Here is a 9,355-nt window from a genome sequence, read left to right on the forward strand (position 1 = left end):
TGTTGATTCTCAGTTTAGATGATAAAATCATGTGACCATGATTCTTTTTTTCAAGTGGACCTCACTCCAACATACAAAATTGTATTGTTATAAAAAGCAACAGGGAAAGTGTATTGCCTCTTGATTAAACTACTACTTCACGCAGTACAGGAGGCTATACTTTAAAATACAAACAGAAGCTAAGGATAAGAAAACTCCTACATTCTGCACTGGTAGTATTTTTTGGCATGAATACAATACTTGTCCTAAAGGATCAGCACTAGCTACCTATAAGTTCCCAGGGGGTGTTGATAAACTGAGTTAGTGTTAAACTATAATCCCAAGATGGAGTGAAAGCTGCTTAGGTGACAGACAGGATATGTTCAAAATTCATGGCAGGCCTATGCCAGCTGCCTCAGAATTCCAGGACTCACACTATGAGGCTTTTTAATTTTATATGGATGTTCAGACTTAGGCTGATACTGGGCTCTAGGACGCTATATGGAGGGAGTGTCCCAGAACTCGGGTTGCAGCCTCAGCCTGGACATCTACACCCAAGCTCCACAAACCCAAATCAGCTGAAATATGCCAGCTGTGAGTTTTTAATTGCAGTATTGACACACCCTCTCTCTGCCCATGAATATTGCTGCAACTACTATTAGCCAATATGCTGCAGCTGGAGTTTGCTCAGTTTGTATCCAGTAGAAATCTTGATGGAATTATGGTGTATGAACACATATAATGACTGTATAGTTCTGCTACAAATGACAGTGTTAAGGGTACACAGACACCCTTAATTTTGTCATTTGTTGACTTTATAGTGTGGAAGTGATTTAGAATACCTAGTCTGTGCATGTCACACTGCTTCCGTACTAGTTTCATGGCTGACTCACTGAGCTTCCATGGGCATGAATATACATAAATGAACATGGAAAAAAAAGACTAAAAAAATAGTGACTTTAGATGTTATAAAAAGAAATAGGGAAACTGTGGCCCTATCACACAGAATATAATATACTTTCTATAAAGTGCCTTTGATTTTCAATCAAAAGGGTTTTGTATCTCAGAGGTAGAGAACAGTAGCTTGATTACCATTGTTTCATGGCATTTGCTACATTAATGACTTTTTTGTGAATGACTGAGTCAATAAGTCCATAAAATTCTCATATACTGTCAGCATCTGTGTTATTGCTGCCCTTCAGCTGAAATAATTATACCTTTTTCCTTTCAAAAAATCTTACCTGGTGTTTTATTTTTCTTTATTACTGGTGCTCTTGCTTATATTTAATTACTCAAGTGCTTCTTGATTTGGTGAGTCTGTTACCTATTTGAGTTTCTGTGCTGTGAAAAAGAAGACTTACAGATTAGTTGATATAATTGGTCATGAGAATTTGATCAGTCACAACTACTTATGCTCATAGGCCAAAAAAAGCTGTTTTGTAGAATTTGCATAAGATAGTTATCATAATATGTTTAACATAATTTAGTCTAGAATATTCAAGCTTCCATGTAAATGCTATGGCAAGACATAAAAGCATTGCCCGGTCCCCAGAATACAAAGAGTTAAATTTCATCTTTCCTTTCCCTTCTTCCCCGCACATGTTCAGTGAAAGGCTTCTGGACAGACATAAACTTGAGAATATCTATGCAAAAGACAGTAATATGCTTGAGGCTCAGAACCTGGAGCTATTAGCATTGGTGCTATGCTCTTAGAGATAGGAAGAGTCATTCTAAGAGCTGATTTTTTAGTCAGTTAGCAACTCTGAAAACAAATAACTTGAATCAATATTAAAATTGATTTTTTTAAAAAATGTGGCAAACTGAAGAGTCAAAAATTCATTTGTGGTCAAATCATTTCATTTGAGCAAATTTAAATTTATTTTTCTAATGAAATTGAAGAACATTTTGAAACGAAAAGTAATTTCAAATAAAAAACAATTCATGAGGGAAAACCAACCATCCCTGCTTACTTAAACATATGCCAGCAGAGCTGGCCTTACCATGAGGTGAACTGAGGGGGCCGCCTCAGATGCCAGACTGTGTGGGGGGGGGGCGCCACTAGGACCCAGAGTGTAGAAAATTGTGTCTGCTGCTGGTGCATATGTATTCTCTCTGCTCTAGAGGGGGGGCGTTCATTTGAGCTCCCCGCCTCAGGTGCCAAAATGTTGTGGGACGGTTCTGTATGCCAGTGAAGACAATGAGTCAATTTAAACTAAGGTACAGGCTTGAGTGCCTTCCTGAAGCCGGGCCTTACATTCTGAGAGCTGGATTGATTTTTGTTTTCCTCTTTGTTTTGATACAGGTTATAAAGAGTCTCTCTGTCTGAACAGACCTCAGTGCCTGTCATTGTGTTTTGTTTCTGCTCTGTAATCTCTCCAGGTTACAGAGGTTTCTAAAAAGCTAATTAAAACTTTTTCATCTGGCAATTGGGCCTCTCCGGGGACTGACTACAAATCCGTTCGTTTACAGTTTCGTGGCCTGAAGTTTGGCTACGGCTAGTAGCAATTTGTAAGTCATTACCATCTTACCATTGTTTAGTAGTCTTGTTCCTGTTTCTAGGGGTTAGGTATCAGCCTCATAGGAAACTCCATCGCATTTAGGATCCACAATGACAGGCTCATCGGAGCAGAGGAACTGAATGGAAATGGAATCTGAACAACTCTGTCACAGTTGCCTTCAAAAAGAGGTGCTCTGAGAAAACATAGGCAGGGCTGCATTGAATTCCTGCTGCCCATTCTGTATGTATTTGGTGGATAAGAATGGGACTCCAGCCTCCAGTGTTTTTATTCTGGCATCTTTCATGAGCACTAAAATCTTACTGAAATAGTATTTATTCACCCACTTTAAAAGAGTGCCAGATTGGCACATTATTAAGGCAAGAAGTACGGTATATGTTTCCTAATGTAAGATACTTTCATCTGGGAGCAGCACCAATGGGCTGCTAGGTTCATAAAACAACCCAGCATGAAAAGGTGTTTCTGCTTTCAGAAGCAATGGAATTTTTCTGGTCAGCTTAGAATGAACTTTGACTGATTTGCTTTGTAAGATACCTGTCAAGAGGTCTGAGTAATGTTAGGTTTTCAGAGCACACTTGTATTGACTTTTCTGATAACCTTTACCTACCAAATCATGCATGAAAACCACTGAACAGTGCGAGAGACCTCTTTTTTATTTTGCTAGACCCTCTGCCTCATTTCTTTTGTCCTATAGACAGCAGTACATTACACATTCACTGCAAATGTCTGTAGCTCCACAGCAGACTTGATAATTGGGACAAATCATTAACTTCAGCACAAAGCCCAAGTGAAAGACATTTTCTGTGTGGATTCTCAGCGGGGGGTGGGACTGAATCCTCTTTCTGGCTATCCAATTTGTGCTGCAGTGTTGGAGTATCAGCTATATGCTTTTTGTTCCCATTCTGTGTGTTTTAGGGAAGGTGATGAGAGGCTAGGGAGGGGCCTAGCCAGGGCTACCTTGGGGAAATTTTTACTTGTTATTTGTATAAAAGTATTGCCTAGAACTCTGAACTGAAATTGTAGCTCATTGTATTCTGCACTGTCCACACAAAGTAGTAAAAGACAGTACTTGCATAGATGAGCTTACAATTTGAATAGACAAGGCAGACAAAGGGTTAGCAAAAGCTAGTATTATTATTGGGGGTTGCCAACAATCCCGTATCACAAGGGCCATCCCTTATTTTTTCAGGTCTGTACAAGTTTAAGTTCAGGAGTTACTGTGTTCTACAAAAAAAAACCCAGCAATAAATATCCCTGACAAATATTGGGGAGAGGTGCTTATTATTAAAATCAATTAATAAATAAATACCTGGCCAAAGGTGAGGTTGCAATGCTAAAAAAAAGACCCCTTTTTTATATTCAATGTCGGCTGTCCTAGTTATTATCCCCATTTACAAGAGTGATACTAAAGCCCAGACCCTCAAAGTGGTATAGGCACCTACCTCCCATCAAAACAAATTATAAATAAAGTAAAACTCCGGTCATCTGAAGAAGTGGGCTGTGCCCACGAAAGCTCATGATACATTTACATGTTTTGTTAGTCTATAAAGTGCTACTGGACCATTTGTTGTTGTTTTTTTTAAGTTTATCATGTACAGACGAACTCGGCTACCCCCTGAAGCTTCAAAATAAATTATGTCAGTGAAATCAGTTATTTCAATGGATGTCAGGCACCTAACCTGCTTTGAGGATCTGGGCCTTCAGTCATTTGCTCGAGATCACATAAGAAATCCAGCAGACTCAGCACTTTAATCCAGATTCAGTTTATCCAGACCAATACCACATGACCATCATTTCACTCCACTAATTGTGGGTCCACTGGCCAACGCTGCCCATCCCCTACCACCATGTTCTGGTGTAAGCCTCCGTGGACAGTGGAGGAGTATTTTTTTATCTATTTGACCTCACAACAGTAGGTCCGAAGCTTCACTGAGCCCTGGAGCAATATGGGGGTGGGAGGGAGGGTGCTGTTCTACCTTTTAGGGTATGTCTAGACTACATGGCTCCGTCGACAGAGCCATGTAAACTAGTTTACCCGGCATAGGCAAAGAAGCAGGGATTTCAATAATCCCCGCTTCATTAAAATAAACGTGGCCTCCGCGCTGTGCCAACGATCAGCTAATCCGGCACAGCGCAGTACTCTAGATGCAGAGCAGTTGGCTGAGGAAGCCTTTGCCAACCAATCCCTTATGCCTCGTGAAATGGATCGGTTGATCGTCAGCACAGCGTGGTGGTCATGTTTATTTTAATGAAGCCGGGATTATTTAAATCCCCATTTCTTTGCCTGTGCCGGGTAAACTAGTTTACATGGCTCCGTCGATGGAGCCATGTAGTCTAGACATACTCTTAGACAGTACCGGGCCTTGGGCAGCCAGTCCTCAGCATCACCCAGAGCACACCACTACTCTTACCTCCCACCTGCCCTCAGCGCTGCTCGGAGCACACCACATGCACCCTCCAGCCCTCATTGCTGCCCTGGACATGCTGTGTGAGGCTCTGACAGTGATTTAAAGTGCCCAGAGCTCTGGCCACTACCACGAGCTCTGGACCCTTTTGTATTGCTGGGCCCTGGGACAACTGCCCTCTTTGTCCCCCTCCCATTAGCGGGACTGTCTGTCAACTAGGGGGAGTCCCCCATGAGCAGAATCACAATGATTCCACTCTGCTCATAGCCCTCTACCTCTGCAAATGGGAAGGGTTTTCACACAAAAAACACAAGACATGAAGCAGAATAAATTACAATGCTTAGTAAACCAGGAGCTGATGGGTACGATGTTAATCCCGATCACCCACAGATCAGCTGTTGACAGCAGAGTTCATTTTAAATACAGCAAAAAAATAATGAGTGACCTCAGTGTTAGTCACTAGTAATTCTTACAATTATGAATTTTGAATAATTTCCAGTCATTGTTCTTTTAAAAGGTGCTACGGATATTCACCTTGTGGCTAAACCATGCTGGAATCTCCCTGAGCAGTACCCTGTCTGATTCAGTGCTTTGTGGGCTCATATTGAGAAAGTCATTTGGCCTGCAAACTTGCGGGATTATCTGTAAACACAGTGAAAGAAGACAGTTATTGCATGAAGCCCAGGCAACACACCTGCATGCTAATGAGTTAAATGTCATGACAGAAACACAAAACCAATATTCTGTTCTACCTTTTAGATGGAAACCAATTTACTTTTGTAACATTTCAAACGGAAAATTATCATGTAATTTCCTGTGTCAATACATAATTTATTTTGTAATAAATAACTAAATACATATTTATTGGGCTTTTTTAATCCATCTGTTGTGCAAATCTTAGTTCTCCCTACTCTAGCTGTACTATTCAGACTCATCATAATGCTTTCTGTCTAAAGCTGCTATACCCTTTAAGCTCTGTAATGATTGAGGAATGTATTATAGGATTAAACACAGCTACCATTTCCGTCAAATAATACTAAATTACTTATGTTAGGATTTATGAATTACTTTAAATTAAATCCTTAAAGGATTCATATTAACAAAAAAGAATAAACTGAACGAAACATTAAGTCACAGACTAAAACATATAGGCATTTTAAAAAATCTACATTACTGTTGTGCGGCAGATCAACAGAAGCCAGTAAAATCAACACCAAGGCTGGCACTCCAATATTGACATTCCCACCCAGCCTAAGAGTTGTAGAAGCATATTCGACTTGTAGCATCATAAATTAAGCTGAGGCTCATAGAATACATATTTGCAAACTGTTGAGAACTTCTACAAACCTCCAAAGGACCAGAAGAGGGAGCTTTCTTTTTCACTTATGGTTTCATTTTGGCAGCGACTAAAAGTTATCATCAGAAGAATATTTGGCTAATCATGTAAAATGAGATGTATTTATTTCATTTACTTGGTGGTCTAAGTCCAGTTCCTAGGTAACAAGTGCCAGTATCTCAAAAAATCCATACACAAACTGCTAACTGGTATTGATGGGTGTACTTCTGAAAAGGTTCAAAGTTTGGTTTTCTAGATTATTTTTTAAATCTTTTTATTCTTTTACATAAAATACAAACACGTAATGAAACACAATGTATATAAATACATAAACAAGATGTAAGTATATAAATAACAAAATTCAGTATTCATTATTTCTAACAACTAGGTAAAAACAAAAGAAAAAACAAACACTCCTATCTATAGAGGTCAATGACTATAAATAGATAAATAAGTGAGAACATAGCCTATGAATATTGAAGACTGATTTCTACTCAATTGAAAAGTATTCAATAATTCCATGTGTGATCAGACACACTCATATTTTTTCCATGCACTTCCATTAGACAGTCATTTTTTCCCATTAATGCAGTTGCAAAAAAAAGCTCACTAAATTAGTCGGTGTATGTGGAAGGAATTGCAGGTTTCCATTTTCTCAAATAACTCTTTTGACCACTAAAATGATTACTGAAATCCATTTCTTAATGTTAACTCATAATGCAAATTCATCTAGCACTCTAAAATACACAAGCTTAGTGAACGTAAGATAAGACACAACTTTTTTGGAAGCGCATGGACTATAGCATTCCAGAACACAAGCATTTTTGACAGGAACAGAGGATGCGTGAAAGTTTTCCATATGGCTGTACTGTGACATAGTGGGGGCACCTTGCTGGTTTCTATGCTGGCTCTGTGGTAACCCCCACTGGCTGCTGTCAGTACCACGGCCCAGCAAGACAGGGGATGAGTCATTATGCAAAGAGGGTCTCTCAACCTGTCTGACCAGCTACCCCCCAGGGAGAGAAACAAATGAAGGTGGAATGCTGCCCTGGCTGGGGGGCAGGGCTGGAAGAGAGGGAATTAGTCTGTCTGGGATCATGGAGGAGACAGCCTAGGGAAGGGGGCTGTAATTTAGGGTCCCAGTATCCCCCATATCAAGGGGGGCTGAGACATCCTAGGCCTGCCCTGTAACCAAATTACATCTGTGCTGTGCTGTATCCTGGAGAAGCAATAAACTCCCTCTATTCTACTGGCTGATGGAGTCCGTTCGTGTCATTACGGGGGTGCAGGAGTCAGGGGAATCCCAACGCGTCGTCACGTAAGCATTTTTGACAGGAACAGAGGATGCGTGAAAGTTTTTCATGTGGCTGTTTGCATCTCCAGTATTCATTGTGTACTACCAATCTAGCCTTAAAGAACTGTTCTGGAGTCTAACAATACCTACCTAATATCCTGTTCTTGTTCCTAGAATACTTTAAAGAACATTTTGTGGCCCTCTGGCACCACCTATTCAATGGTGTCAAAAATGCTTTAATAAAAGCCTCACTGAAAGTATTATTAGCTTCATTTTACATAGAAGGAATGCGAAGAATAGGATGGTTAGATGATTTGCCAGTCACATAATGCCCAGTGAGTGGCAAAACGATGAACGGAACATAGATCTACCTTTCAGTCTTGTATTTAAGTCACTAAACCAAGCTGCTTTAAAATTCAAAGCAAGTGAGGGGCATGACCATGAATGATGCAGGTGTGTTTGCATCACTGGGGTACATCACAGAGCTCAGCACTTCAAGCCATCTTTGTCATTAAGATAACGCCCATGTCAGGGACTGTCCTACACATGTCTATAGTGCCCAATGTGTCCTTGATACCATTGGTTAGCCTCTAGATCAGTGTTTCTTAAACTGTGTCCCACGGCACAGCGGTGTGCTGTGAGGCAGTTGGAGGTGTGTCGCGGAGAACAACAGAGTTCAAAATGGCCACCCTTAAATGGGCAGGTGACCTTTTTTTTTTTAAATAACTGCCCCCCCCCCCCCCGTCTCTTCCCCCACACACACACACTTGGTGTTCCTCATTTTAAAAAAATGATTGTTTGGTGTTCCCTGGTCTTAAAAAGTTTAAGAAACACTGCTGTAGGTGCTACTGTAATCATATAGGTATCAAATAATAACAGCAAATGTTGTTAGACTAGATATTTGTTCTTCCCCTTTAAAATATCCCTTGTTTTAAATTGTATACAATTCCCACCAAAGTTCAGTGATACTTCTATTGACCTCAATGGTTTTGGATCTACCTTTACAGGAATAAAAGTCATAGGCTACATCTATATTGCAGGCTTCTTTCCAAAGAAGCTTTTCTGGAAGAGATCTTCGGAAAAAAATTCTTCCGAAAGAGAGCGTCCACACTGGCCAAGCACAACGAAAAAGTGATCTGCTTTTTCAAAAGATAGTGTCCACACTCAATGGATGCTATCTCACATTTAAACTGTGATTACTATGGACAGAGTGGCCACTGGAGCACCTGTGCTTTTTCATCTTTCCTCTTCTTTTGAAAGAACTCCCTCTTCCCCATCCACACACGCCTTTTTCTGAAAGAGCTCTTTTGGAAAAAAGGTGTCTTCTTCACAGAAAGAAATTTACCTATGTCAGAAAACCCCCTCTGTTCTTTCAATTTTTTTAAAAGAAGCAGTTGTGGACGTAAGTGAAGTTTTTTTCAGAAAAACAGCCATTTTCTAAAAAATCTCGGTAGTGTAGACATAGCCATAGAGTTTAAGGCCAGAAGAGACCATTAGATCCTCTAGTCTGAACTCCTGTATATCACAGACAGCAAACACCACTCAGCACTCATATACTAAACCCAATATCTTAAATGAACTGAGGGGAAAGGGATTGCCAGGTATCCAGTTTTTGACCAGAATATCTGATCAAAAAAGGACTCTGGAGCTGACCAGAGCTGTTAAAAACCCAGTTGACAGGGCTGGCAGGCTCCCTCCCTAGTTCTGTGAAGCTCCCCAGAAGTGTGACATGACCCTCAGCTCCGATAGAAATCACTAGTTATGGGGCTCCGTGTGTTGCCACTCCCCCACCCCGAACTGACAGTTCTGCAGTTCCCATTGGCTG

The sequence above is a fragment of the Pelodiscus sinensis genome, chromosome 3 (assembly GCF_049634645.1).
Source record: "Pelodiscus sinensis isolate JC-2024 chromosome 3, ASM4963464v1, whole genome shotgun sequence".
NCBI classification, from domain to species: Eukaryota; Metazoa; Chordata; order Testudines; family Trionychidae; genus Pelodiscus; species Pelodiscus sinensis.